Below are 6,322 nucleotides of genomic sequence, written 5' to 3' on the forward strand. Positions count from 1 at the left end.
TTTTGATCATTCTTGTATGTTTTGTTGGGTTCAGGGTATCAGGTGTAAACAAATATAAAAATGTTTTTTTTTTTATTATTTATTTATAAAAGAAATAAAACAAACTCTTGATTGTTACGCTTACATTTGCGATGTTTTTATTCTTACCAATATGTATAAATATGGTAGTTTGTAGACATTTTAGGGTGAATTATAAATCTAAGAATCATTACGCTCGGAAAAAAAAATAATAAATTTTATAAAAATGTAAATAGAAATAAAACTTGTTCTCGGAATTTAAAATAAAAATAGGGTAACAAACAAAGTTAACCCAATTAAATATTTTTTATAACTAACATTTAAGTCATTTAACATCTTGTACATCACGTATCATCTAATCTGCCATTGACTAACTATTTATATTATTACTCAAGATTCCACTGGTACGTGAGTTGACACATGGTGAGACATTGATAAGAACTTAAGCCCGGGCTTAAACATATTTATTTGTTTCATATTTCCTTAACAAAATATTGTCCTATTAATACAGCTACGTCTTTTTTGTATTGAAGTAATTAGTCAAGTACTTACCAAATCTTAATTAGATTTCTCACATGTGAGAGTCCGCCTGGGTAGGTACCACCGCCATGTCTATTTCTGCCGCCAAACAACAGTGTGTAGTTACTGTTGTGTTCTGGTTTGAAGAACATTATAGCCAGTGTTACTATTGGACATAATAAGACTTAGGTAATATCTCATGTCTCAGGATGGCGAGCGCAGTGGAATAACAAAAAATACTTTATAAATCAAAGTGTTCGTACTGTTTAAGGGCGGTCATATGGCTTACCATTACGCGAACGGCAAGCTCGTCTTGTCATTCAAATTAATAAAAAAAACCTATTGAATTAAGAACATAGAGGGAACATAGTATTGTTTCCTAAAAAGCTCCGTAATATTTTAAATACCTACGAAAGAAGAGGAAAGAATGGAGTCGATACTATTTCATTTTCTAGAAGTAAAGTACCCACAAAGTTAGAAGAACGGGGCCATACATAGAGTATCTAAGAGAAGACAAGATATTGTCTTTTGAGTCAAACTTTCTTTTCCAAATTAAATTGAAACAATCTTGCTTGAAAAGATAGAAACCTCTAAAGAGGTTTCCAAACTTTTTTTTTAACTCATAGACCCCTTTCTAAATTTTGCTGGTTCCGTTGTACCTTTTTTTAGGTTTCACACAGAAAGTGCATTAGAACTACCGCCCAGCTAGCGCGGAGGGTTCTGTTAGGGTCACTGTGCCTCTTACGATCCTCCTCAACAATATCTGCCTACATTGATAGGTGAAATCAAGCCAACGTTTTAGTACTTTACTATCAAGCAAGATACTTTTTGTGGATCCCCGCTTACGACTTGTGGACCCCCATTTTTTGGTCACGCCAACGTAGACCCTGGACAAATCTCCCCTGGGGGTCCCCCTGAACCATTTTGGGAATTAATGGTGTAAAAAGTACTTAAGTTCATATTTTTATCTGCAAACAGGTATTTATAGAGTAATCTCAACTTCAAACTAAGTCCTTTCATAAATAAGTAACCCAGTAAACTTGCTTATTCTCTTACAAAATCTAATAAACCAAATAGCAAATACACTGTCAAAGAACTTATGAAGCAAAGTTAATACGTCGGTAAAGACAAAACTTGGCTGTATAAAACAAAGTTCTGTGCCACACAGATGTCGTGTGTTAATTGAAAAAGTTTGGACGTTATGTGGTTTCGTCTCATTTTATAAACTAGTTTCGCATTGTTTGCCGATAGATGGTGTTGTTGCGAAATTTGAATTGGACGCCAATCGAAGTTTGGGTAGAATATTTTTTTTTTGTGTACGCAGTGGCTTTATTGCATTTGTGTAAGTTAAGACAATAGTATAAATTCTTTAACGGCTCATCATCATCATAATCATCAGCCTATATCTTTGTCAACTGCTGGACATAGGCCTCCTCCAATATACGCCATTTTACCCTATCTTCGGCCTGTCGCATCCAGTTCTTACCAGCGACCTTTCGCAATTCGTCACTCCACCTAGCTGGCTGGCGTCCTATACTGCGTTTGAGCCGTGGGCTCCACTCAAGAACTCGTTTACCCCATCGGTTATCGGTTCTCCGACTTTAACGGCTGTTTTGAATAAATCTTAATCTATGATTTAAACCTACTGAAATAAGTAATTCGACATTGTATCATAATAACTTTTTTTCTAATTGGCCCATTTCCACGATGGATCGCAAAAAGAGATTGGTATCGAATGAAATGAAAACGGCAGTAAATATTTAAAGAGAGTGAAATCCGAATATTTACTATAGAGATATGACTATTCCATGTCGACACAATGGCCTCCAGTTCATAAGCTAAACATAAGCTAATCTCGAAACGCTACATTGACGCCACTGTGGCGCGTTTTATATCTTGAATCTATAATACCGATTATCATTAATGTAAGTCATGTTCAGGATGTAGTTTCGGTGAGACATTAACAGTCAGTGGGCGCTCCAGGGCTGGGTAACAGGGTAAACGCCCAGGGACTCGCGCTGGCAAGCTTTGAATAGCTAGTAGATTAGCTAAGGGCGCTGGAAGGAGGGTGCAAGTATCTCCACGTGAACCCCTCTGCCCAGAAAAATTTACAAAAAATATAAGTCACTGAATAATTGAACAACAATGAGAACTATCGACCACAGAGGTATTTTTTATTGATAAGTAAATAATATCAGACCTGTATTATAAACTGTCCCACTGCTGGGCACGGGCCTCCTCTACTACTGAGAGGGATTAGACCTTAGTCCACCACGCTGACCCAGTGCGGATTGGTAGACTTCACATACCCTCGAGAATTCCTATAGAGAATTTCTCAGGTATGTCTCGGCAGTCCGTTCCACAATCAACTAGGCTATCGCTGCTACGTATTGATAAGTAAAGCATTTTCAAAAACTCGCATGATTAGAATTTAAAGAATAAAACTTAATGATATTACGTAGTATAGCGTAGGTGCAGATGCACCTCCTTAAAACTAATCTTGACGGTGCCGATGAGGTTAGCTAGGTTAGGATCTATATTATTATCACCCGTGAGGATCGCGAGGCGTTGTTGATACTATTTTATTATATTAATAACACTAGCTTTTGATCGCAGCTTCGTCCGCGTGAAAGAGCTATTCCGGAATAAAAGTCTTGAGATCTCACTGTCTCCTGTCTCGAGATGAAACATCCAATGTCTTTCCTTGGGTCTCGAACTATCTAAATATCCAATTGCATCGAAATCCGTTCTGTAGTCTTTGAGTTTATCGCGTTTAGACAGAGACAGACAAACGGGCGGAGGACTTTGTTTTCTAATTTGTAAGGATACAGGTATATATTTTCTTCTCTTACCTGCCAGCCCGAGTTTTCTTTGTTAGTTATATAGTAGTTTCCTTTTTTAAATAATTTTTAGCACATAGTCTTATTTATAAAAATTTCGCAAAACTATGCTTAGAATACAAATTTACTCAATCAGCTGTAAGTCAAAACCTGCCATCTTGCCTCTTAATAAGGTTTAAACTAGGAAACCGGTAATGTATTTGACAGCTATTTAAGCATTTTTTGTACCAGCATATGCTAAGCTGGGGATTTAAGTATTTTGTTTTTGTAATTATTATGTAATTTTAATTGTTACAAATAAATATTTTCTTTCTTTCTTTCAATACTTAATCACCTCTTTACGCTAAAACAAGTTTATAAGTAAGACGGTTAATAGCTGTATATCGCCATTATGTGAGTAACTTTAATGATAAGAGCCTTACCTCTAATAAGACCAACTATGTTCACCTACGCCTTTAATAAATTACTTTATTTTATTAATTTAAAGAAAAAATCCGACAAGTTCGAGTTGGACTTGCGCATCGAGGTTTCCGAACAAACTAGCTATTATTGTTAATTAAGTTCATATTTACGGTTTTTTTCTGTTACATGTGTTGTAAGGTCGTGAATCTTGATTTTAGGCCGACGGGTACCCTATAGATTTTGATTTCCTTGTGTAGTCGTCTTGCTGGCTACGGCCCCTACTAGTACTATACCCAAATAGGCCGGGCTATACAAATGTCTAAAGAGACTACTACTTCAAAAAATATCTTTCGTACAACTCCAATTAAGTAAAATCCTAGAAATTACAATTTCCCAAAATGTGTACACATAAATCAAAAAATATTAATATAACATTTTGAATAACACAAAGGCATGAAATATGCCCCCGCAGCATCGCGCGCGGGAAAAAGCGGTCGGGTATCAAGTAACTCGATTTATAGCTCGCCTGATTGTATGGCGCAGCTGTTCGAACGAGACAGTAACTGGGGACAGTAACTACACCACTGAATGAGACAATTTTTTTTAACTTGGTCATATCTTTGTTAGTCTGGCAGGGCCGGCTTATACAAATACACCGGTCTACGGGTGAGTGCTTTAGGCACTACGAGCCCTTAAGTGACCATGCTGACGGCGACCCTCTAAACGGTCACGGTCTCGGCTCGAGACGGCCACTGAGAGAGGATGAGACATGAACAATTATAGGTAACGCGAGACGTGCGCAAGCGACTAACAGTCTACCTTGTTTACAGCGGCACGCGGGCCGGAATTATCAAAAGGGTCGGGCGGACGGGGGACGCGGCGAGGCCCTCGACGGCGAAGACGGAGCAGCGGTCGTGTGGAGTGTCTGAGCTTTTTGAGCTGCTCGTGCTTGAGGCGGATTGCCAGAGTTATATCGTCCTCTTGGTCAGTAAAAATAGAACGCGGCCTTCTCAATTTCGCGCGGTCGAAAGGTGACGAATAAGACAGTGGTATAAACATAGGCGTACTAGTATGGGCCGATTAGATCTACGAGTAATATGTAAATATATAAAAATGAATCCCTATTTCCCTTGGTCACGCCATCACGCGTGAACGGCTGGACCGATTTCACTATTTTCTTTTTTGTTGTGTTTGTTATTGTCAGGAGAAGGTTCTTATGAAAGAAAAAATTCAAAAAATTGCGCGAACAATTTGAAATTTCAAGAAAACTTAACGAACATATTAATTTTATATAACTGTCAGCGATTGACAGAAGGCGCGCTCCGAATTCATAGTTAAGACAGGACAACGTCTGTCGGGTCAACTAGTTTTCAATAAAAATTGTTTTAATAATATTTTTATGCTGTTTAAAATTGTTTAAAGAAAATGAGAATTTTTCGATTCCAAAAATAGTCATCTTTATATCATTCAAAAATTTGCCGTAAGCAAAAAGCACAAACATTTCTCCGTCCTTAAGGATACAGAACATTAGAATATTGGGGAGAAATAATTCCAATCCTTTTTTAAAAGGTTAATAGGTTTATACCGGTTTTGAAATATTCATATTTTACTCCAAACTCAAATCAGGCCGTATTGAAGTGCCCTTAACTGCCTTCTATTGTAGGTGAATATAAATCGGGTCGTGCTTAGTGATTTTGTTTTTTTGTACTCACTGTTAGCTCTTTGCCTGGTAATTAGGGAAAAGATCGCTCTCTACTATATTTTAGTGCTGAAACCGGTGAAATATGCGCGTTTTACATCTTTGTCTACTTCTCCATCAGAAAAAAAATCGTTTGTATGTAAAAATACTCAAATCTACAAATATCTTCTTAGTATTTAAAATAAAGTATCTAAAATATTAAACGCAGCACAAATTCTTTAGGAACCTGTCTAGACCTTTTCAACGACGAAAGCGAGAGTAAGAATCTGGTAATACATTTTAGTTCTGTTTTTAATTTAGGTGATTCGGTAAGGGATGTTGTCGTTTCGAATGGGAATTTCATGAATATCGTACAAGGGTATATAAAGAAATCTATACAATGTGTTTTTATTGCTTTGAATGACGAGACGAGCTTGCCGTTTGCCTGATGGTAAGTGATACGATCGTCTATAACCAGTAGAAACACTATCCAACACCTTGAATTATAAAGTAATGTTTGATATTCCACTGCGCTCATCATCCTGAGACATGAGATGTTAAGTCTTATTATGTCCAGTAGTTACACTGGATACAATGTCCTTCAAACCGGAACACAACAGTGACTACACACTGTTGCTTGGCGGCAGAAATAGACAAATACATTTATTACATCTACAATGTAATATCCACGAAATCATTGCTTTCAATAATTACGTCAATACTATATAAGGCTCCTCGCGAGGAGATAGAAAACATTCTTTGTGATACTTCCATATCGATATGATTTTGAGATCTTCAAAAAAATAATACATCTTCATGTTATAGTTGCTAACTCCAATGTGAAAGCATCTAAATTCTACGAGCA

This window comes from Manduca sexta, chromosome 4 (genome assembly GCF_014839805.1).
Source record: "Manduca sexta isolate Smith_Timp_Sample1 chromosome 4, JHU_Msex_v1.0, whole genome shotgun sequence".
In the NCBI taxonomy this organism is placed as follows: domain Eukaryota; kingdom Metazoa; phylum Arthropoda; class Insecta; order Lepidoptera; family Sphingidae; genus Manduca; species Manduca sexta.